The following is a 26,211-nucleotide window of genomic DNA, read 5'->3' on the forward strand; positions in this document are numbered from 1 at the left end:
ACCCTCCGGATGCAGCAGGTCCGGTAGATGTCCTCCAGTCTGGGGAGCTGGGTGCCACTGATCCTCTCAGCAGTCTTAATGACGCGTTGGAGAGTTTTCCTGTTCTCTGCGGTGCAGCCAGAGTACCATACTGTGATGCAGTATGTGAGAACTGACTCGATGGCTGACCTGTAGAAGCTCACCAACAGCTGTTGTGGGAGACGTGCCCTCTTCAAGCACCTCAGGAAGTGAAGCCTTTGAAGTCCTTTCTTGGCCGTCGCCGTGATGTTGACGGTCCAGGTCAGGTCGTGGCTGATGTTGACCCCGAGGTACCTGATGTTCTGCACAGCCTCCACTGTCTCGCCGTTAATGGTGATGGGCTGATGGATGAAGGTCTTCCGTCTCCTCCTGAAGTCCAGGATCATCTCCTTTGTTTTTGCTGCGTTGAGGATCAGGTTGTTCTCACAGCTCCAGCTCACCAGGTTCTCTACCTCTGTCCTGTAGGCGACCTCGTTGTTACTCGTGATCCTGCCTACCACGATGGTGTCATTATATCTATTATACGATGGTGTCTATTATATAGGGATTAGGAGTTTAATTTTTTGAAAGATACAGCGTGGAAACAAGCACCTCAGCCTATCGAGTTCACATCACCATCGGATACCCATTCACACTAGTTCTATGTTATCCCACTTTCACATCCACCCCTTAACACTAGGAGCAATTTACAGAGACCAATTAACCTACAAATCCACACATCTTTGGGATGTGGGAGGAAACCAGAGGGCCCAAAGGAAACCCACGCAGCTCCATACACACAGCGCCCAAGGTCAGGATCAAACCCTAGGGCTGTGAGGCAGCAGCTCTACCAGCTGAGCCACTGTACTGCCCATTGATACCTGTGTTGAGCGACAAGGTTGGAACAGGGAATCAAAACCAGAGACAGGGAGCAACGAGGAGCTTAGAGCTTTGGGATGGTGGGGCAGAATGAGATCAGTGGATTAAAAAAAGGTTAAGTAAGTAAGTAAGGTTATTGGCCAAGTATTCACATACAAGGAATTTGCCTTGGTGCTCCACCCACAAGTAACAACATGACATACAGTGACAATTACGAATGACTCAGAAAACACTAACCATCAATAATAATAAAACATTAATGATAAAACACCGTCGATCAAGCATGTGAACCAACAATATACCAGATCAAAGGGAGGCTGCAGATTTTTGGCTGTTGAGTAGAGCAACTTCCCGTGGATACAAACTGTTTTTATGTCTGGCTGTGGCAGATTTGACAGTCCGGAGTCGCCTTCCAGAGGGAAGTGATTCAAATAGTTTGTGGCCAGGGTGAGAGGGGTCAGAGATGATCTTGCACACTTGCTTCGTGGCCCTTCCAGTGTACAGTTCGTCAATGGAGGGAAGGTTGAGCCAATAATCTTCTCTGCTGATCAGATGATTTGCTGCAGCCTCCAGGTGTCGTGCTTGGTGGCTGAGCCAAACCAGGCCATGATGTCACAGTCTGCCCTCTCCTCATTCTCATCCACTTCACCTCCCAGTACTTTTCCACCGGTCCCTCCTTCTCCTCACCTGCCTGCCTGCCACTCCCCTCTCATCAGCCTAACTCTCCTCACCTGTTGCACTCAGTTGCCTCTGATCACCTATTAACCCGGTATATAGACTCTCCTCACCGTTCACACAGTGCCAGATTGTTCTCAGCATTCATGCATGACTCTCCAGCGATTTCCCGACTGCCTACACGGATTCGAACCTGCCTGCCCCTGACCATTCCGTCCTGTCGTCTTCCCGGATAGCACCTCAGCCTTCTGTCCCCGACCTCCTGGTTTCTGTCTGCCTCTCTCCTGGGCTGTTTGGTGTATCCCTGCAACGGCTCCTCGACTATCTGCCTGGCTTCGACTCTCCTTTCGTCTGTCCCTCGCTGGTTTGTTTGCATCATGTGTTGGATCTCCTGGTTACCGGACCTTCCGCTACCCCGACTACGTCTCCTGCCTGCCCCTCTTCGGAACCCTCGCTCAATCCTGAGCCTCTGTGTGAGTACGGTGTACCCATTCCTGTGTTACTACTCTGTGTTACAGTATCGTAATAAGGCTCATTACCAATTATACCTGCCTGATTCTGTGCTGCTATTGGGTCCAAGCTATACCCGTTACACATGACGGAGAAGGGGGTAACTAAAAAGGTTGAGACCTGGCCAGGAAGTAAACCTATTAAATCATGGTTGTTCAGTGTCCAATGACAGACATTCCAGGAATAAAATGATCAAATTTCCATGTTCCAAATTACATGTACAACTGATACAAAAATAGGATAGAGGGCCAGTAAGCAGATCGGCTGCAGGAGGGAATGCGCTGCCTCGATGATGGAGTGAGCCACTGGAGGCCCTGCAACAGCCTGGGGTTCGGCTGGAACAGGCAGCGCTCCATGAGGCCCAAGCGCATACAGCCCACAGCAGTGGAGCAGCAGCGGAGGAATGGCGGAGGATACCTCGACTACGCTCCACCAGGCTGACCCTGCAACACCGCCAGGACAACAAACCTTCATGGTCAGATCAAGAATTCTGCACTTACAATAACTCGGACTTGAAAATGGTGCCACATCTGGTGGCTCTTTATACACACTGAGTGTACTGCTGCTATACACTTTTCCTGTATCTGAGAGGCTTATCTAAGAAGTATCTAAGTGTATATTTATCGTGATACTTGTACTGAACTGTATACAAAAATGAATTACACTACACATCAGTACATGTGACAATAAGGTATCATTGAATCAGTGGACACACAACCTGTCGTCAGCATTGCCTGATCAAATTATCAAAATGTATTGATTGACCCAGAAATGATTGCACTTACTCTCCACTCCAACAACAACTGCTCTTCATACGTATAGTATTGAAAAACCTACGCTTTATGTGCACATGTTTAGGCCAGCTGGCAGTCAATCCACAAACATTACTGAAGCATAATGAGCAATGACAAACCAACTGAATATAACCTCTAACTTACATTCAAAGAGCAAAATGTGTCATAAGTCTGTAATTAAGAAGACAAATTGCTTGAATCGGTTTTCTTACAAGACTTTGACAGAATTTCTAATGCAGTCACAAGTTTGGTATCTCCAAATAAAATGAGTGGAGCATTGTTCAGGAAATAGTGAGACATTCAGAAACATTCCAAACACTTTGGCTTAAATATTTGACTGCTTTTACAGGTCTGGCTAAACCAGGCATGCCCAACTGCCAAAATCTGTTTCTCCTTTTATGGGCGGGGCTTCTTCCATTCCTCCCCAACCCCCTCAGGATAGCATTACATTACAAAAAGCCCCTTTGACTCAAAGATTTTCTCTGGCACGCATGCTATAATGACTATTTCCAGATCATTTCATATCATTAAAAAAATTAGCATGAGTCACCCTTGTTCATCTGACACATGAGATAGAATCATAGAGTCATGGAATCACATAGCATAGAAACAGCTCTTCGGCCCAAATTGCTGACCAACATGTCCCATCTACATTCGAACCACATGACTACATTTGGTCCATATCCCTCTAAACCTATCTATGTACCTGTTCAAATGTTTCTTAAATATTTAGAAACATAGAAACATAGAAATTAGGTGCAGGAGTAGGCCATTCGGCCCTTCGAGCCTGCACTGCCATTCAATATGATCATGGCTGATCATCCAACTCAGTATCCTGTCCTGCCTTCTCTCCATACCCTCTGATCCCCTTAGCCACAAGAGCCACATCAAACTCCATCTTAAATAAAGCCAATGAACTGGCCTCAACTACCCTCTGTGGCAAAGAGTTCCAGAGATACACCACTCTCTGCGTGAAAAAAGTTTCTCGGTTTTAAAGGATTTCCCCCTTATCCTTAAGCTGTGACTCCTTGTCCTGGACTTCTCCAACATCGGGAACAATCTTCCTGCATCTAGCCTGTCCAGCCCCTTAAGAATTTTGTAAGTTTCTATAAGATCCCCTCTCAATCTCCTAAATTCTAGAGAGTATAAACCAAGTCTATCCAGTCTTTCTTCATAAGAGAGTCCTGACATCCCAGGAATCAGTCTGGTGAACCTTCTCTGCACTCCCTCTATGGCAATAATGTCCTTCCTCAGATTTGGAGACCAAAACTGTCCGCAATACTCCAGGTGTGGTCTCACCAAGACCCTGTACAACTGCAGTAGAACCTCCCTGCTCCTATACTCAAATCCTTTTGCTATGAAAGCTAACATACCATTCACTTTCTTCACTGCCTGCTGCACCTGCTTGCCTACTTTCAATGACTGGTGTACCATGACACCTAGGTCTCGCTGCATCTCCCCTTTTCCTAATCGGCCACCATTTAGATAATAGTCTGCTTTCCTGTTTTTACCACCAAAGTGGATAACCTCACATTTATCCACATTATACTGCATCTGCCAAACATTTGACCCATATTCATCTAAACCTCTCCTATCCATGTACCTGTCTACCAGGTACCAGTGTCAACCCATCATCATTGTCATAGGTTCTTCTTTTCATTGGACCTTTTCCTGATTTGGAAATATATTATCGCTCTTTCATTGGAATTTCATATTGGAACTCCCCCTCCTCGTCATCAGCAGTAGAACAACGATTACATTATCAGACTAGCAATCCAGATGCATGAATTTAAATTGACATAATTATCTGACATAATAATCTGGAAAGCAGAAAAAAAAACACAAACTTGTAGCCACAACAAAACCTGGCGTAACAATACTTCCCTGTTTCTGAACTCCAACCCCATTGCAATTCTGAACTCCAACCCCATTGCAATAAAGACCAACATGCTTTTTCTTTACAAACCACTCATTACATCTGCCTGCAATCTTTTGGAATTTGTGTATGAGAACATTTAGATCACTCTGTACTTTAGTATTCTGTAATCTTTTTCCATTAAGCGACTGGTCAGTTTCCCACGAAAATGCATTGTCTAGTTTTCACCCACTCTCTCAACCTATCTATTCCTTGTTGCAGAGTCCAAATATGCTCTCCCACCATTTCTCATAGCATCACAAATTTCACACCATCACCTCCTCCAGCTCATTAACATAAATAATAAATAAATTAAACTCATGTACTGAGCCTTGGCACATTCCATCCTTTCAGTGTGAATATATTCCAACTCCCTGTATTCTGTACTACAACCAATCTTCAAACTGTGCTAACACACTTCAGCCAATACCATGAATTCTTATCTTGTGTACAAGTGTTTCTTATGGCATCTTGTCAAATGGCTTCTGGATTTCCTTTTGCATTTTGCACCTACAAAGAAGTCTGGTAAATTTGTCAAATATGATTTTCTTTTCTTTTAAAATATGTTGACTTGCTTTGATTATATTCAACTTCTCTGAGTGGTGAGCTATTTTTTCCTTGATTATCGACGCCAATATCTTGACAATAATAGATGTTGGGCTAACAGTTACCTGCTTTTGTTTTCTTCTCTCCGTATAACCATATAACCATATAACAATTACAGCACGGAAACAGGCCATCTCGACCCTTCTAGTACGTGCTGAACACATATTCTCCCCTAGTCCCATACACCTGCGTTCAGTCCATAACACTCCATACCTTTCCCGTCCATATAACTATCCAATTTATTTTTAAATGATAAAAACGAACCTGCCTCCACCACCTTCACTGGAAGCTCATTCCACACAGCCACCACTCTCTGAGTAAAGAATTTCCCCCTCATGTTACCCCTAAACTTCTGTCCTTTAATTCTCAAGTCATGTCCCCTTGTTTGAATCTTCCCTACTCTCAGTGGGAAAAGCTTATCCACGTCAACTCTGTCTATCCCTCTCATCATTTTAAAGACCACTATCAAGTCCCCCCCTTAACCTTCTGCGCTCCAAAGAATAAAGCCCTAACTTGTTCAACCTTTCTCTGTAACTTAGTTGCTGAAACCCAGGCAACATTCTAGTAAATCTCCTCTGTACTCTCTCTATTTTGTTGACATCCTTCCTATAATTAGGCGACCAAAATTGTACACCATACTCCAGAATTGGCCTCACCAATGCCTTGTACAATTTTAACATTACATCCCAACTTCTATACTCAATGCTCTGATTTATAAAAGCCAGCACACCAAAAGCTTTCTTTACCACCCTATCTACATGAGATTCCATTTTCAGGGAACTGTGCACAGTTATTCCCAGATCCCTCTGTTCACCTGCATTCTTCAATTCCCTACCATTTACCATGTATGTCCTATTTTGATTTGTCCTGCCAAGATGTAGCACCTCACACTTATCAGCATTAAACTCCATCTGCCATCTTTCAGCCCACTCTTCCAACTGGCATAAATCTCTCTGTACACTTTGAAAATCTACTTCATTATCCACAACCCCACCTATCTTAGTATCATCTGCATATTTACTAATCAAATTTACCACACCATCATCCAGATCATTGATGTACATGACAAACAACAGTGGACCCAACACAGATCCCTGTAGCACCCCACTAGTCACTGGCCTCCAAACTGACAAACAACCAACCACCATTACTCTCTGGCATCTCCCATTCTCCTTGAACAAGGGAGGCACATTTACTGCTTGTTAATCCACTCGTACCAGTGAGTTATGAAAATTTTCAACAAACAATACCACCTCGTTCTTTTAAAACCCTTGAGTGCACACCACTAAACGGTGACTTTCCTGCCTTTAGTGCTGCTGCCTTTAGTCAATACCATGAACTCTTATCTTGTATACAAGTATTTCTTGTGTCAACTTGTCAAATGTCATAGTGCTATTATTTTTTCCCGTACCTTGCCCCCCCCAATCGGGATTGTTACAAGTTCTTCCAGATATCATTACGATATTTGCAGTGTCCCCTAACATGGATACACTACCATACGATGGCTGCCTCACCAACGGTCAGTCCCGTCTTTTCCTTCATTGCGTTTTTAGTTTGTTGTAAAATAGTAAGATTAAACGAGAACTTACCAGTTTGAAGTTTGATCTGTATTTTATGAGGAGTTACGATGAGGGATTACGTGAAGAACCCGCTCAGCACGCATGCGCGGCATACTTCAAAGCAGCAGTGTTGAATCACAGATAGACAGTTATTGAAGTAAACATAGTAAAGACAAGGAGACATCAGTTTATCAATTTGACCCATATTATTGAGGGTGGGAGCGGAGGGCACGTAATCCCTCATCGTAACTCCTCAAAAAATACAGATCAAACTTCAAACTGGTAAGTTCTCGTTTAATCTTACTATTTTACTTCGGAGTCACGTGAGTGACTACGTGAAGAAGGGCCGTCCGTCTGCGTGCGCGTCATTACGTCTGAACGCATGCGCACGACGGACTGGCAGGCACTGTGTCCTCCCAGCCGTCGGGATGAGCAGGTAAGGAAAGTTGAACTACTTACCTGCGTTCTTTCGGACTTGAAGCTTTTTTGCAGTTTCGGAGCCCAGATGTCGAGGAGACGGCCGATGGGGATGTCGGCTGCCGAAGACCGCAGCATTCCAAGTAGCGGACGACGGTCTTGTTCCCGACATTAGCGCGGACATCAGAATCGGCAGGAGACTTTGTGTGGGAGGAGGAGCTCCATGGTTGGCCTGCGGGACGTAATACCACCCGCAAGTTTAACAAACCGTTGACTCAGATGAGTCCGGGGAAGAGGGATACCCTCCCTCAACGGAGAGCGTCTGAGGACGACTTCTCCCACATGGAGCAACTTATGGAGAAGTTGCTCCAACAATGATCTGCTCCGAAGGAGGGAGCAGTATCAGCACGGCCTACAGCAGTGCCGGTGCCGGGAGCCTCACACATGGGGCAGCCCAATGTCTTCCCCATTGGAGGGGAAACTACATATGGAAGAAACCACTGAATCATACAAAAGAAGAGGGGGGGGGGGGGAACCTTCCCAGGAACAAGCAGAAGAAAGGAAGGAAGTAAGTAAGTAAGTTTGACTTATATTGCACTGTTTAAGTCAACACCAAAATGCTTTACAAAAAAGGAATAATAAGCTTCCATACAAACAACAGAAAATAAGTACTTCTGCAATCATCCAGGTTTCACTGGGTGCTTCCCTGGATGGAGATCTAGCTAATTGACAGCCCGGGTATTATGGAGAACCCGCAGGCAGCAGCACCTGTTTTCAGGGCTGCACAAATGTCTCCTGCTCTGAGGAGAGAAGCATTCATGGTCCGTTTCCGTCTGACCCAAGACTAGAACCTCATTTAGGTCCACTGGAAGGGCCATGTCAGCACAGGTATCCTCAGGGGCCTGCGGCAGCACCTATTCTCAGGGCTGCCCACGAATCTCACTCTCAGTGGAGTAACTGATCTCGAATTTAAAGTATGAGCATACTGAAGCACATGCATATGGCCTCAAGCCCAACAGTTGACAGAATATGCGCACGCTACAATGCCAGCAAGGGAGCGCTATCAGCCGCCAAATCCTCTCTTCAGGTAAGACCAGAAGAAGGAAGCAAAAACTGTCGGACCAATCAAGGTAACAACGACAAGCAAATCATCAGTAGGCGACAACACACCCCACACCTCGAATAGGGGGTAAGCGGTTCACTGAATCCGGTGGTGGCTTGAAAGCTGGGCACGGAAATATGATCAGAGTCGTCTTTCAAGGCAGACTCAAAATAATAGCCAGAATTGTCCTACAAGGCAGGCTCAGTATGCTGAGGTTTTCAGACCAGTCCCAAACAGAGGTCAGGAAAAACATGGAATCCACACTCCCTACCAGTCTTACTCCCAATCAAGGAGAAAAAAGGAATCCGCTCAGGGGCCTTTGGGCTTACCACAAGACCACCGGTAGCCATGGAGGTAGGTGGGTCTGGGTTTACTGAAACAAGGGATTGTGGACCAGTTACATGTTGGTAACTTACTCTTGTGTTCTTGTTCAAAATGACAATAACATGAATTTTCAGAACTGGTTTTAAAAAACAGATAATAACATGTGATTATTTTTACTGCACAACATACATAGGTTCCAAGCAGACTTGGAACTTGGACTGGAGTTGTCTTCAAGGCAGGCCCAGTATTTTTGGGCAGGATTGCCATTCAGGACATGTGACAGATGGAGGATGTCACTTCATCCAGGTTTAACTCATTTGTGCAGTATAGACTTTCAGAACAGTAATTTTTTGTAACGGTCTAACTACTGTTTTATAGGAGCTTCCTATAAAATGGTCACATGGCATGCATTGACCTCAAAGATGCATACTATTCGGTGTCTATTCACTAAGAACAGGAGATATTTGAAGTTTAACTGCATGGCATGGATCTGCCAAATGGGTTGACATCAGCTCCTAGACTATTGACAAAACTACGGAAACCAATTCTGGGTCTACAAAGGTCTCAGAACCACATAGTAATGGCATATTTGGACAATTTCATTTTGGAGTCACCAAGAATTGGCAGAAGCATCAGTCAAAGCAAACCAAAAGTCTGAAGAAGGGTTTCGGCCCGAAACGTTGCCTATTTCCTTCGCTCCATAGATGCTGCTGCACCCGCTGAGTTTCTCTAGCTTTTTTGTGTACCTTCAATTCTCCAGCATCTGCAGTTCCTTCTTAAACAAACCAAAACCCTGTTTGATAGAATTGGTTACCTCATCCATCCAGTTAAATCAAAATTGACACCTACAAGGATAATTGATTACCTAGAATTTACTATCAAAAACAGTAAATATGTTGGTGACTTTGCCTAGGGGAAAACGACTATATTAATCAAGCCTGCTATGACCTGATAGTCAAATACTAGCCATCTATCAGGCAAACAGCGAGTGTAATTGGCAAATAGTAGCTGCATTTCCAGCAGTACGTCACGGGCCTTTGCATTACCAGAATTTACAGCGAGCAAAGGAACGAACACTCAGATTCCATGCAGGCCAAATTGGCAAAACTATGGATTGCCAGCAGAGGCCATTGTTGAATAACTATGGTGGATAACGAACGTGAGAAAGCTCAAGGTAAATTTGGCTTGAAAGCCATCGAGGGTTCGTCAGACCTATGCAAGCGGCTAAGGATGGGGAGCCACCAACACAGTCTAGGGCTGTGGGGGCAGATGGAATGAGCAGGAGTCTGTAATTCCCCAACACATGGAATCAATTACCCAGAATTGTTGGGGGCACAATTTGGACTCAAAGGTTTCTGTAGCAATATGCAACCGGTGCTTGTTCAAATTCAGATTGATAACACCACTGCGGTGGCACATATCCATTAACAAGGGTGGTGTAAAATCTGTATCTTACGACAGATTTTCGAACCTCAATTGGCACTGGTGTATCAAGAGGAATATTTGGGAAATCTACGAGGTAGATATAACACGGTGACAGATGCTGGATCAAGAATGTTTAATAACAACACAGAATGGATGTTGAATCAGGCAGTATTTAACAAAATAACTACACCCTTTTGCAAACCAGATATTGATCTGTTTGCATCTAGACTAAACCATCAGTTACCCAGATATGTGTCCTGCAAGCAGGATCCAGGAGCAAAGGCAGTGAATGCCTTCTCCCTCAATTGGGGAGGATTATTTATGTATGCTTTCCGCAAATTTGTCTCACAAACCGATGCTTGACCAAAATCAAGCAACACTAAGCCACAGGCATATTGGTAGTGCCAGATTGGCCTACTCAAGCCTGGTTCCCAAGCATTTTGGGAACTATAGTCCAGGCAGTTATGGCTGTACCCAAGAGCAGGGACCTCCTAGTGAACCCAGTTACAGGGAGTAATCATCCACTACACGAACCTATTAACTTGTTGGTCTGCAGATTCTGAGGAGGCCATTTCAAGGCATAGGACTGTCCGAACAAATACAACACAGTTCGGATAACAAATGTCTTGGAGTTTCCTATCAACTCTATACTATAACTATAAACAAAGTTATAGTGCAATCTATAGTGCTAGAGGCGCACTCTCATCCTATCTGATGCTGGTAGCAGGGCACAGGTCGATAGGAATGCACCCCTTTACAACAAAATCCATGAAGGGAATTTACAATGTAATACCTCTAAGACCAAGGTACATGGACACATGGGATGTGAGCATGGTACTAACCCTACTTTGACAGTGGGGACCGCCTATAACTAACCCTGAAGGTGGTATGCTGACAAAGAGTCCAGACACTGCAAAAGCTACGGTTGGACCACATGACCACCAATATGAACAACATAACATTCGTAATCAGGAACCTGATAAAAACATAGCAGGCCAGGAATGCCAGGGATGGAGGTCCAGTTCTTGGCATATCCAGAGGACCTACGGTTGTGTGTGTGGTAACATACTAACACCACTATCTGAGAGTTACGGATAACCTCAGAGATTCAGAACAATCGGTCCTCGTCAGCCTTAAAAAAAAATTTAAAAAATAAATAAATAAAATAAATTAAAAAAAACCACACCAGAAGGTGTCAACTCAAACCATCTCCAGATGGTCAAAGGGGGTAATGGCGGTAACAAAGTGAACATTTATATGGTTAAATCTCCCTCCACCAGGGCTGCATCTACGTCGGCAGCAAGAGCAATGGACGTGCCTCTTGACGACATCCTAGTGGCTGCAGGATGGACGAATGAAATAACGGTCCACCGGTTTTATAACAAACCTATAACTGGACTGCGGGTGTTTGCACGTACCATTTTAGGTTCTGTCCCTTAGTTTACCCCAAGGTTGGGAGGGGTAACTAGTTTTTAAAAACTTTTCTTTCATTTAAAGCATCAGTGTCTTTACTTAACTACGTAATGTCTGAATGCTTTAATGATTACACGCATCCATGGTCAATCCATTCAGTGTGCGACGCCTGGATTTGTAACCGGCGAAAATCACAGAGCTTTGAAATCTTCACATAGTCACTCACGTGACTCCGAAGTAAAATAGTAAGGTTAAACGAGAACTTACCAGTTTGAACTTTGATCTTGATTTTATGAGGAGTTACGTTGAGCGATTATGTGCCCTCCGCTCCCACCCTCATACTATCAAGGTCACATGGAAGTTCTAGTTTCTTCAATCTTACTATTCTCAGGTCTTCTTTTTATCTGTGATTTAACACCGCTGCTTTGAAGATTGACGCGCACGCAGACGGACGGCCCTTCTTCATGTAATCGCTCATCGTAACTCCTCATAAAATCATACTAACCAATGAATCTGTTTGTAGAAAAATACAATGGTATTTTTTAACAATAACAACAAAGAAATTAAATTGCTCCCCTGGGCTTAAATTAAATATTTGCAATCTGTAAAATCTTTCCTGCAAATAAAACAGGTTTTGCCAACAACTTATTATAACATTTCTCAACGGTCTATCCCCCACCATCCTGCTGTAGCCAGGATGTGGTTTATAGGCACGTCCATTCTTTTAGCCGTCGACGTGGATGCTGCCCTGGTGGAATGAAATTTGTACATGTTAGTTTTTATCGCAGCAGCTTTTAGCACCTGCTTGAGCCATCTCGAAATGGCTCGTCACCCGACCATAAGGTTTTTTTATGACTGATCCACAAGGCTTTTCATCTCCCTCGAGTATTTTGGTTGTGTCTATGTAGGATAGTAGGGTCATGGCACATAACCGTGTTTCTGACAGGTAATCACGGAATTCCACGCCTGGATTAGGTGTTCCTGGTCTGCTCTGTTTGATCATTCCCTGGATAACAACAGAGATCTGGTCTGGAGCAATGAGCATGGTGTCCAGTCGCAATAGGTGTAGTGACTGGACCCTCTGTGCAGATACAAGTGCCATCAACATTAGTGTTTTGAGCATAGATGGTTCCAGGTTGAGGTATCTGGCTGGTGGCCATCCCCTGAGGTATGTCAGGATCACACTGACATCCCATATATGGGTGTACCTTGGTCTAGGGGGTTAGAGTTGTAAATACCCTTCATTAGTATGACCACCAGCTGGTGGGACCCCATGGCCTGGTGTCCTGGAGCTGGTTTTAAATAGACAGGCAGGCTAATTCTAACTGTGTTGATGGCTCTGTAGCTGAGTCCTTCATCGTGGTGAAGGTTCGCCAGGAATTCCAGTACGTTGGTAACTGTAGCGGTTGAGTAGGTGGTCCCTGTATCCAAGCAGTACTTCTCCCATTTTTTGATGCTGGACAAGTGCTGTTTTTTGGTGGATGTTCGGAGGGATGTTGACATGGTGTCGACGGTTTGTTATGATAATCCCAGTCCCAGAAGTGGTTTGTGCAGAATCTGCAACCCAGTAGTTTGATTTTTTCATGGCACGGGTGGCTTGTGCCCGACGGCTGGCTTGTGCTATCAAAATACCTGAACAGAGTCCATTTGTACTGTGTGTAGTCCCTGACTGATGAGGCAGAAGGGAGGAAATACATAGAAGAAGAATTTCCCCAATTCAGCGCGAACGCATCTACCGCTGCTGCCTCAGGGTCTGGTTCCCAAGCGACATACATAGGTACCTGGTGATTTAGCCTTGATGCAAATAAATCGATATCTGGCGTGCCATATTGCTTGATAACTTTTGTGAAAATTCTTTTTGGGGTTTTTAACATCCATTCGATGTTGTCATTAAATTTACGTGACCTGGTGTCTGCCACTGTATTTAGCTTACCTGGCAGATAAGTTACTGATAGCAAAATAGGTCTTTGGACACACCATTGCCAAATTGTGTTCACCAACTTGTCGCATGATACCGATTTTATGCCGCCCATATGGTTAATGTAGGCCACCTCCGTAGTATTATCTATTTATAACCGTACATGCAAGTGATGCATATTTATGCATATGCTTTTAAACCACAAAAGTCACCCAACATCTGGGTTTCGGCCCGAAACATTGCCTATTTCCTTCGCTCCATAGATGCTGCTGCACCCGCTGAGTTTCTCCAGCTTTTTTGTGTACCATCTCTAGATAATTAATGCCCATTAATTATAAGTGTAAGTGGTAACGATGATTCTGGGTTAGTCTACTTCTTGTGCTGGATATAGAGTTAGTTGCTCCCCAGCCTTCAGCACTGTCATCTGTTTGGATAACTGACGTAGGGTTAGTGATGATAATAGGCTGAAAACTATGTCAAACGTTTTTTGCCCACCACTGTAGTTCTGATATTACTTCAGTGGGTAACTTCATGAAATGATCATAATGACCTGTATGACGTTTTTGGTACAAAGGTCTGAATTATGTAGCCGAGAATTATGTAGAAGAAGAGTCCTGACCCGAAACGTCACCGATCCATCTTCTCCAGAGATGCTGCCTGACCCCCTGAATTACTCTAGCATTTTGTGTCTGTCATTGCAAACACTCTCAATGTGTAGAGCAAGGCTAATAATGTCACAGAATATTAATCACTCACAAGTTGTGCACTAGGTTGCCTTGTTCTTACTAGGTATGTTACAATACTTACCTTCAGCGGCGCTGCAATTCTGCCACTGGCCGTGTGCGCGATTTTGGCGCGTTTGAGGGGGGTGGGTGGGGATAAAACAGGGTTTTTTCACGACCTGGTCCTGAATTATATTTTGTTGGAGTGCAAGATGTTGTTAATGAATCGTTCCTACGGCCGTTCTGTGTGTTTTAAAAAAAAATTCACCCGACAAGTTAATCGCTGGAATGATTTTAAAATCAGCTTCTTAAGCCGTCAATGCCAACAACGGGGACAGATTTTATGGAGGACCAGGTAAAAGAAAGTAGTTTATTTTTATGTATAAAAGTGTTTCTTAAGATATATTTAAATCACATTTTAAGTTGCGAAACGGTGATTTCCCCCCCCTGAAGAACTGGCAGTGTATTTGCTGCCAATATGGGGGTCTAAATTCATCGCAACCTGAACGCTCGAAATGGTCCCGTTCCAGAAAATCCCACTCGCAAGCTGATTTAAATGGCCATTAATTTACAGGTATTAAAAATTAAATTCCTTCCATTTGGCCTATAAACCCATGACAATGAGATTTTAAAATTACATTATAGTCTGAACTCTTGTTTGAATGTTATTTGGACACTTGGGATATTTAAAAATGTTAATCTATTCTTAAGAAATGGATAGATGTTTAGATCTAGTAATTGAATTTTGTAATTAGCTACAATTAGGTAACTAACTAATTATATGCTTTAATTTCAAGTCATCTAAGTAAGATTGTTTCATATTTGTTTCAGAATGCTTCAACTATAATAACTGAAAATTTATTTCAGTTCTCTTAAATTTTAAGAAAGATCGGTTGTTAAATGTTCTCAATCACAGCTTTTGTGTTAAGTCAATGAAAAAGCAATAGGGAACAAGATGCCAATTTCCGAGTTTGAAAATGGCCATAACTTTTTTAATACTGAAGATATGAAAGTGAATTAGGTGTCAAATTAAACTTCTTTTTTTGCTTTATCTGATGGGATAAATTAAAGACTTGATTTTTAAAATCACAAAATTTTGTAACATTGCTATTCTTACTGGGTCAAAAACCTTGAAGTTACCACTGTGAGCTTTGGTGGGATTTGTGGCATGCATAAGCTGGACAGAGCAAATGTAACGATTGTCTAGTATTTGCAGAGGGTAAAGCCTCCAGGGGGACTTATTGGCACATCAACAGCAGTGGTTGGACTGATGAGGGCAGGTGCACCAGACTACAAGATTGAACTCGAAACACTGACCTCAATATATTAGCAGAAGCTCTGGAAGTCCACAGACCACAACTCTTTCCATGAGTTGAAGAATTGTGGATGGGGGAACATAGTCTAAAAATCAAAGTTAGACTTTTTGGGAATGAAGTAAATAAACGTGCTTGGAATCTTCAGATGGCCTGATAGTATGCGTGGAGAGGGAAACAACATTTATGCCCCAGGTCAATGATATCCACAACTATAGATTTTTGCCTTACAGACTGAATGACCACAATTATTTTCCAATCGATGTTAAAATCGCTGATTGACGGGCTTTTTAATAACAGAATACAGGAGGGAAACTGGCTTATGGAATCAAGTCACAGCTCAGCCATTGAAAGATTGAACCGGTTTGAGAGGTTAAATGGATTTCATATGATCCTAGAACTCCAGGTGCTGGTTTACAAAAAACGACACAAAGTGCTGGAGTGACTCAATGGGTCAGGTAGCATCATGACCATGAAAGGTGATGTTTCGGGTCAGGATACTTCTTCATACATGAAAATGGATCCAAATCCAAAACATAGAAACATAGAAATTAGGTGCAGGAGTAGGTCATTCGGCCCTTCGAGCCTGCACCGCCATTCAATATGATCATGGCTGATCATCCAACTCAGCATCCCGTACCTGCCTTCTCTCCATACCCCCTGATCCCCTTAGCCACAAGGGCCACATCTAACTCCCTCATAAATATAGCCAATGAACTGGCCTCGACTACCCTATGTGGCAGAGAGTTCCAGAGATTCACCACTCTCTGTGTGAAAACATCACCTATCCATGTTCTCCAGGGATGCTGCCTCACCTGCTGAGTTACTTTAGCACTTTGTGGGTTTTTTTAACCTATGATTCTAGGTGGTTAAGCCCCCTTGTAGATGTTCATAAGTGATAGGAGCAAAATTAGGCCATTCGGCCCATCATGTCTACTCCGCCATTCAATCATGGCTGATCGTCATTCTCCTGCTTTCTCCCCATAACCTCTGACACCCGCACTAATCAAGAATCTATCTCTCTCTGCCTTAAAAATATCCATTGACTTGGACTCCACAGCCTTCTGTGACACAGATTCACCATCCTCTGACTAAAGAAATTCCTCCATCTCCTTCCTAAAGGAGCATCCGTCAATTCTGAGGTTATGACCTCTAGTTGGGTGAGTGGGAAGATGCATGGCAGATGCAGTTTAATGTGGATAGATGTGAGGTTATCCACTTTGGTAGCAAAAACAGGAAAGCCGATTATTATCTAAATGGTGTACGGGATCTGGGGGTCCTTGTTCATCAGTCAATGAAAGTAAGCATGCAGGTGCAGCAGGCAGTGGAGAAAGCAAATGGCATGTTGGCCTTCATAACAAGAGTATAGGAGCAAAGAGGTCCTTCTGCAGTTGTACAGGACCCTAGTGAGACCACACCTGGAGTATTGTGTGCAGTTTTGGTCCCCTAATTTGAGGAAGGACATTCTTGCTATTGAGGGAGTGCAGCATAGATTCACAAGGTTAATTCCCGGGATGGCAGGACTGTCATATGCTGAGAGAATGGAGCAGCTGGGCTTGTATACTCTGGAATTTAGAAGAATGAGAGGGTATCTTATTGAAACATATGAGATTATTAAGGGTTTGGACATGCTAGAGGCAGGAAACATGTTCCCGATGTTGGGGGAATCCAGAACCAGAAGCCACAGTTTAAGAATAAGTGGTAAGCCATTTAGAACGGAGATGAGGAAACACTTTCACACAGAGAATTGTGAGTCTGTGGAATTCTCTGCCTCAGTGGAGGCCGGTTCTCTGGATACTTTCAAGAGAGAGCTAGATAGGGCTCATAAAGATAGCGGAGTCAGGGAATATGGGGAGAAGGCAGGAACGGGGTACTGATTGGGGATGATCAGCCATAATCATATTGAATGGCGGTGCTGGCTCAAAGGGCCGAATGGCCGACTCCTGCACCTCTTGTCTAATGTCCATTGTTTATTGTCTATTGTCAATTATCTATAGTCCTAGACTACCTCGAGTGGAAACATTCTCTCCACATCCACTCTATCCAGGCCTTTCCCTGTTCCTTTCACAGGAATGGTGAGATTGAAGTCTGTTTTTTGGTGCAGTTTTCCTACAGAGATTTCCCACAGAGGTTAATGTATTTGCAGCTCCAGGATTCCGCCTCTGAGGGCATGCGCACGATATATATAGACAGCTTGTCTTCCCACACAGTGAAGACCTTCCCTGAAGCACAGTGAGAACTAGAGACTTCTCGAAAGTTATTTAACTTTGTGGTTATATAATTGGACCAGCAATCTTCAGCCTGGAATAGTGAACTGGAGACATAGGTTCATCAGCCCACCACAACAGGTGGGATTAATTAATTTCACTTAAATAAACAATTTGAAATAAATTTAATGTGCCACTTGATTATACAGTTCCAAGATTGCCATAAAACTTCACCCAATTCCCTAATGACCTTTGGGAAAATAAATCTGCCGTCATTCCCTTGTCACCCACATCTATTAAGTAAAATTTATAAAGCATCTTAGCTGTTTATGTCCAATGGCTTTTCGGCGTCTAATTTTTAACCACAAAAATAGTTTTTACACCAATGCTGAAAATGTTTCAGCCACTTCTCATTTGTACTTTTTACTGCAAAAATGATCAAACTTCTTTAGGATGGCGCAGTGGCGCAGCGGTAGAGATGCTGCCTCACAGCGCCTGAGACACGGGTTCGATCCTGACCATGGGTGCTGTCTGTATGGAGTTTGTGCGTTTTCCCTGTGACCGCGTGAGTTTTCTACGGATGCTCCAGTTTTCCTCCCACATCCCAAAGACGTGCAGGTTTGTAGGTTAATTAGCTTTGCAAAAGTGTCCCTAGTGCGTAGGATAGAAGTAATGTACGGAGATTGTTGGTCGTCGCGGTCGAAGGGCATATTTCTACGCTGTATCTTTAAACTAAACTAAACTTACAGCATGGAATCTCATATTAACAAGGTAGATTTCTTGATCCTGTACTTGTAAGGTTGCATCATTGGGGTCAGCAAATAGCGTCAAGAGTTCTGATAGCCTAATCCACAGCTGTGAGTAATTTAGTACTTATCTGCTGTGTCTGACAGCCTTATATTAACACTATTTCAAGGCGATGAATGAGAATGTACTTGTTCAATGATGTTAAAGCTTAAAAGATAATAACTGTAAACTTATGCCAACTCAATTTCAATTGATTTGAACAAGTAGCTTTAAATTAATACTGCATTAATCACTTGCTGACATCTCTGTAAGGCAAACCAGATCCTTTTTGGATCTTTTGCTTATTTTGCAGCATATGTTATGGATTTGGAAACAAATGTTCAAGATCTATAATTAGACTGCAGGTGACTCCAGCCTGATGTTGTGAGTATTGCAAATACCTTGTCTTCCATGCCAAGAATATGAAGACAATGAGGGTCGTACAAGGGAAAAAAATTCCATTAAAAAAAATACCATCTCATGAGTTTGCAAAGAATTACCTACTTTTGAAGTATAATTATTATCTTTAAGTAGGAAAATCCGAGGATCCAATATATGTTGAGCAGGAGATAGACACAAAATGCTGGAGTAACTCAGCGGGTCAGGCAGCATCTCTGGAGAAAGCAAATAGGTGACGTTTCGGGCCAAGACCCTTCTTTAAATGTCACATTCCTTTTCTCCAGAGATGCTGCCTGACCTGCTGAGTTACTCCAGCATTTTGTGTCTATCTTCGATGCAAACCAGCATCTGCAGTTCCTTCCTACACATTATGTTGAGCAGAATTCTATTCGCATTGTTGTTATTTTGAACGGATCGACTATTTGACTCGATTAGTTGCTTGAGGGATAAGCATTGGCCAGACTACCAGGTAAGAACTACTCTTCATTGAGTGTCAATTTTTAATTCAAATTCAAAGGCCGGACAGAATTTGCAGTTCAACATTCATTCGAATGATATCAGGCAAGAAATTCAATCAAACCTGAAACATGTGGAGACTGTGCAACAGTTTGGCCCTGTGCCATTCTATCAATGTTATTTTCAGGGAATTGAGCTAAAAGAAGTACCTATTGCAATAGTTTCGTATTAGTACATAGTAAAAGGAATTAGGCTAATTCATGTAATTCCTCCATATTTTATGTGAAGGAAAGCACTAAATCCACCCAATTTACAGGTTAATGTGGAGTTTAGGGAGTAATGTAGAAAAGAATGGCAGCACAGACCTGGGAATTGGCGCACTCTGATCCCCAAGTATAAAAATCAATGATAGACACAATATGCTGGAGTGACTCAGCGGGCCAGGTAGCATCTCTGGAGAAAAGGAATAAGTGATGGGTCGGAATCTTTCTTCAGACTGTAAAATATTGATGGGTGGAGGGGGGAAGAGGGGGAGGATGGGGGGAACGAAACAGCCTGGATGAAGAGTTATGGTACCAGGAGAGAGATTACTATGGATCAAAGTGAGTCTTCAATGGCAGAAAGTGGTCTGTGAGGCAAATAGTAATGTGGTCTCATCCCATACAAATATTAATGGCCTCACTTGTTTTGTCAAGGTCAATAGAAACAAGAAGTCCAATCCAATAACAAGCACATGCATATGAACCAACACAACACACACATATCTAGATTCATGGAACCATACCATATTAATGCATCATGACACACTCATTACTGCTTTCTATCTTACAGGAGAAAAGAGGCCATTACCACGGACTGCAGGCATCTGCCTGGCAAAGGCACCAATTCTCTAGGCACAAACCTGAATGTAACATTTCAAGAAACTAATGGTCATTGATGAATCAGAAGTCTCTGAGGACGATGGAATGAGTCATAGTCATACAGCATTAAAACAAGCCCTTTGGTCCAACTTGCCCACACCGACAAACATGATCCATCTACACCTGCCTGCATTTGGCCCATATCCCTCTAAACCTATCCTATCCATGTACCTGTCTAAATGTTTCTTAAACATTGTGATAGTACCTGCCTCAACTACCTTCTACGGCAGCTCATTCCATTGTCCTACCACACTTTCTTTCCCCTCAAGCTCCTATTAAATCTTTCCTCCCTACCTTAAACTTATGAACTCTGGTTCTTGATTCCCCAATTCTGGGTTAAAGACTCTACATTTAATGTATCTACCCCTCAAGATTTTATACACATCTATAAGATCACCCCTCATAGTCCTGTGCTCCAAGGAATAAAGTCCTAGCCTGCTCCAGCTCTCCCTATAGCTTGAGCCCTCAAGATCTGGCAATATCCTCGTAAATCTTTTCTGCACCCTTTCTAGCTTAACAACATCATGCTCATACAAAACGCTTCTTTCATGCCTGAGTTCCTCTTATGCCTCAATCTTTTATTGTGTAACAAGGAGCTGGTTTAAACACATTCCTTTTGCCTGTCACTTCATTCACCATGAAAGTACCATTGTGCATTTTTCATTTTAGACACACAAGATACAACAACTGCCCAGACCCAAACGGCTGCGCCACCTGTCAAAAGGAAGAGGAAGACACCAGCCACTGGATCTGACACTCACATCCATTACGTTAGACCCAGCCAGGTCATTTCATAGTCAACTATTTGATGGTCCTACAGTTATTTGCAGGCCAGGCCTGGATGAGATGAGAGATTTCCTCCCTGAAGGTCATTAGTGAACCAGACAAATTTTCTATGACAATTAAGTATTTTTAAGACCATCATTACAAACAGTAACTTTAAAAACAATCCAAATTATTAACGGAATTAAAATTTCATTGCCGATAAATGTGGTCACTGAATTGTCTGTTAAAACGTATTCAATTACTATCCTGTAACTAAATCACTACACCAACAACACACCCAATAGCACCAACTACATTATCTACTTAGTATTCTGGAAAGAAACTCAAACATGCTACTTTCCAGCTCAAAGTTATACTAAAATTATTAGTTTGCAGTCTGTTCTGGTTTTCAATTTCTAAATTGGTCAGAAAAGTACCTCTTACCACATCAAGATGATGTTCAAAGTATTTATTGAATTTCTTGACTGAAATGTCTCTCAACATGTAATACTACAGTGCTTCTAAGAATTTAAATGAGAGGCAGGCAGTGGATGGAATGGAATTTTTGAAGTGGAGACATTTTAAGCTTGTTATCAATAGTTTTCACTAAGACATGATTACTTTGAAGCTCGAGAGCACAGAGTGTGCTAACATCAGAGACACTTATCCTTAGAACTGCTTTGAACTGTCACAAGTTAGGGCATGCGATTAGCTTTCCTACACTTGTGGTTCCTCTCCTTGTGTTCGGATTTCAGGCTTAAAGGAAAAAAAGTTTCAAATCAATTACAATATTATTCTAACATGGAACATCTTTAAACAAGGAGAAATATACAATAACCCTAAATTTAGGAATTACTAATTCAAACAATTGATCCGTGCTTAAAACTATAAGAGATTTTGGTAGAATATGGTGATAGATGGGGAGAAGCAGTTTCTACTGGCACTGCTAATCGAAGGTCATAGTTATAAAATAATCAGCAAAATCCAGGGGGATGCAGATAATTATTTTTTCGCTTTTACTTGGCCTGTGAAAAGATCTGGAATGTGTTACCAGAGAAGGTAGCAGGATCAACTGGAACCTTCGAAATAGAATTAGATAGCTTGGAATTTCTGAAGAACAAATGGAACAGCTGATACTTCCCCAAGGAAACTTCATTACAGAAACCTCATGTCAGAAACGTCTTTACTCCTACATAACTGTGCATGGCACAACATTCCAATATTTCCCAAGAGGTCTTTACTGCTTTTATTTCAACCACACTCCTTATGAACCGCTCATGGAGTCAGGTGTACTGTGGTTGGATCAAATGATGGAGGTCAGTCTGTAAGTCAGGACTATAAGAATTGCTGTTTCTGTGCTGTACATTTCTCTGTTCTGTGACTCTCCTCTGCACCCTCTCTTGTGCAATCTTGGACTTCCTACAATGTGACAATTAGCACTCACATCTAAATTTATCCCAACCCTGGAAAACAGGACTTCTGCTGAGAAATGTGTGTTAGCTCCAATATAAGCATAGCTGCTAGAGCAGATGATTTGTCCCATTTGTGATGTCTGGTGCTAATGCACGACGTGATGATGATGGAGGTGTTATTGTCACATGTAGAGCCAGTTCTTCAATTAGCTGTGCCAGTAGAAACTGTTTCTCCCCATCTATCAACTGTTTTGTATCCAATCCATGAAATCACATTAAAGGCAAGCACAATCATAGTAACTACAAAAGTGCAACGATTGTAGTGCAACAGTAAACTTCATCGAGACAGTACACAAAGAGTCGTCACGTTTCTGGCGGCCACAAAGTTTCAATGTTCTTAAGAGTGTAGTCTTGTCTTGGCCTTAAACACCCGTTGTCTTGGCAACACCAATCCTTGAGTGGTGAAAGCAGTGGTTCAAGAAATTATGAATACCCTGGAGATATGTTTAACCAAGCGTCAATCCAGACTATATAGAATGGAATATCAGTTTGAATGCATTACAGTAAATCAGAGGCAGAGGCAGTCACTGAAGAAAGAAATGTTGGCATGTAACTGAGTTTTAGTGAATATCTAAAGAAGAAAAGCAGAAAACAACGAACAAGATAAAACAGGCACATGGAAATTCCACAGGGAGAAGAACAAATTGCCTTCAGTGGAAACTCCTGCAGGTTTAGACTGAAACTAAGGATAAAAATGATAATGAGGAATCTGATTATTTGTTTGGCATATATCTAACAATGAGTCATTGAGCGTGTAATGGAAAGTGTCATTGCAGTGACCACACTTGTAAATCTGACTTTGCCAAAGATTATAGGCTACATGTGATGAATAAATTTATACATATTGCAGAGTTAGTAAGATTTATATTCCTCGGCTTCACAATTCAACATGCCCAGCATTTTAGGAACATGTCACTGGTTAAGGTGAACCTAAGAAAACCATGAGACCTGAAACGTCACCTGTCCATGTCCTCCAGAGATGCTGCCTGACCCGTTGAGTTACTACAGCACCTTGTGTCTTTTTTAGTACACCAGCATCTGCACTTCCTTGTATCTAAAGAATGTCTTATATTTTATTTTAGTTTTTAACGTACCACATCATGTTTTCGCTTTTTACTTGAAGTTAGCAAAATATGCTGAACAACCTTTTCTTTTACCCCTCCTACATAGCATATGGGTTTCCCTGGCAAAGTCAGCATTTATTGCTTGTTCCCAAATGCCCTTGAGAAGACCATGTTGGGCCAGTTTCTTGACACTGTGATGCTTGTTTAGTTTAGTTTCAAGATACAACACGGAATCAGGCTCTTCGGCCCACCAAGTCCTCGAAGACCAGCGATCCCCGCACATTAACACTACTCTACACATACTGGGAACAATTTACACTTATACCAAGTATACAAACCCAAGTCAATTAGCCTACAAACCAGTATGTCTTTGGCTTATGGGAGGAAACCGAAGATCTTGGAAATAAACCCACGTGGTCACGGGGAGAATGTGCAAACTCTGTACAGACAGCACCCGTAGTTGGAATCGAACCCACATCTCTGGTGCTGTAAGTCAGCAACTCTACCGCTGCACCACATTGCCGCCCTGTGTTGAGGGAAGTCATAGCACTAGTTGCAGCACTCCAGGACATTTTACTCAGAAAAATACATTTGTAGGTCTCAATATATTCTGGAATGAGCATTTGGTCGTGTTTCCAGTATCTACTACCTTGGTCTTTTACAACAGTAGACATTCAAGGTTTGGGGGATTCTATGTAGGAATCTTGGTGTGCAGATACTGTAAATGATACATTATTTTGCCACAATGCCTCAGTGGATGGGGAGAAGTGCTAGTCATGGGTTGTTTCTCTTGAATACTCTCAGCCTTTTTGAACATAGTTGTAGCTGCATTAATCTGGACAAGCAGGGAAGAATCCTTACTGTCATAATGTCTATATGGCTAGTCCAGTTAAATTTCTGGTGAGCAGTGACAATAGGAATGTTAATGTTGATATATTCAGTAATGGTAATGGCACTGAATGCTATCTGGAGGTGGTTAAGTTCACTTTTGTTCAAGATGTTTATTGTCTGACACTGGTGTGCCTCAAGTGCTAAGGGCCTGTCCCACTTTCATGACCTAATTCACGACCTCTGCCGAGTTTGCCCTTGACTCATACTCACAGCATGGTCATCACGAGGTCGTAATAGGTCGTAGGTAGGTCGTAAGTAGGTTGTGATGCTATTCGTAGGTACTCGTGGCATCAAGTAGGTCAGGGCGTTTTTCTAGCCCGATGAAAAATGTGCACGTTAAAAAGGTCGTGAATTAGGTTGTGAAAGTGGAACAGGCCCTTTACTTGCCCCAAATCAGTTCAAGATTGTGCATTGTTCAGATCTTTGCAAGACGGAACCATTATTTAAGGTCTTGAAAATGAATTTGTTTTAGAAATACAGTGTGGAAACAGGCGCTTCGGCCCACCAAGTCCACATTGATCATGATCACATGTCATGATCACATGTCCACTAGTTCTATGTTATCCCAGTTTCGTATCCTATATTAGGGGGAACTTACAGAAGCCAATTAACCTACAAACCTGCCCATCTTTAGAGTGTGGGAGGGAACCGGAGTAACCAGATAAAACGCATGTTTTATACATATTGCAGATATGTATAAGATACTTTGGTAAGTCCTTTAGAGATCACGGGGACAACATACAAATTCCTTACAGACAGCACCCGTAGTCACGATCAAACCCGGGTCTCTGGCAATGTAAGGAAGGAACTCTACTTCTGCGGCACTCTGCCACCCTAAGTGCCTATGTGCCTGGGATGTTGCAACGGCTAGATTTTCATTGTAGCCTGTAAAAACTGCTTTTTGGCACAGAGAAGTACTGATATGCATGATAATAAACACACGAGTCACGTGGCCAGAATAGAACATAAGGTTATAAGAGGTGCTGGTTATAAACATTAATTTATAAGAGGTGCTGGTATGACATACCAATGCATACTGTCACAAAAAGGCACTGCCTGTACCTCATAGTACTTGTACAAACGTGACTTGGATGTTAAATAGCAGAAAGATTAGAAGAGGGTAATCCTCTAATTGTCCTCAAATATTACCCAGAAAACAAAACATCGCTCAACAGATAGTAGGGGTCTAGTAACAGCTGCATGGGAGGATGGTGGAAACTGAAACTAAAAAAAATACCAGGATAAACACTTCAAGTGCCAAACCTGTAGGGCGAAGAATCACTCACCATAAAATGAGGAGTAACCTTAAATCCTTTTTCGGCCAACAAGACACAATGAACTAGAAGGCTCACTTCCATGCACTAACTTTTACAATTACGAGTAAGGCTGGCAAATATCCTTTCTTAAAATGAACCAGATTCGTTTTTGGACAATTCAACATTTTTAATGTCACCCTTGCTAGTACTAGCTTCTTAACTCCAAATGTCATTTAATTAACTTAAGGACCTGTCCCACTGACGCGACTTTACAATGACAGTCTTCGACCTTCAAGCTCGAGGGCACTCGCGGGGAAAACCTCGAGCTGGATTGACCGTCAGCGATGAAACCGCGAGCTGGATCGACCGTCTGCACACACGCACACACACACACACACACACACACACACAAACACAACGCAAAGG

At 42.6% G+C, this 26,211-nt stretch overlaps 1 long non-coding RNA gene across 1 annotated transcript in view; it reads right to left on the reverse strand.

Moving 5' to 3' along the window:
* LOC129710309 (uncharacterized) overlaps nucleotides 1-25,003 on the reverse strand; it is a 42,136-nt gene extending 17,133 nt beyond the window's left edge. The window contains exons 1-2 of the long non-coding RNA XR_008725656.1: nucleotides 24,740-25,003; nucleotides 21,547-21,858 (exon numbers count right to left, since the gene is read on the reverse strand). This is a non-coding gene — a long non-coding RNA (uncharacterized LOC129710309). The remainder of the gene's footprint in view (nucleotides 1-21,546; nucleotides 21,859-24,739) is intronic.
* Between the last annotated feature and the right edge of the window lie 1,208 nt (nucleotides 25,004-26,211).

Source organism: Leucoraja erinacea, chromosome 2 (genome assembly GCF_028641065.1).
Source record: "Leucoraja erinacea ecotype New England chromosome 2, Leri_hhj_1, whole genome shotgun sequence".
Classification (NCBI taxonomy): domain Eukaryota; kingdom Metazoa; phylum Chordata; class Chondrichthyes; order Rajiformes; family Rajidae; genus Leucoraja; species Leucoraja erinaceus.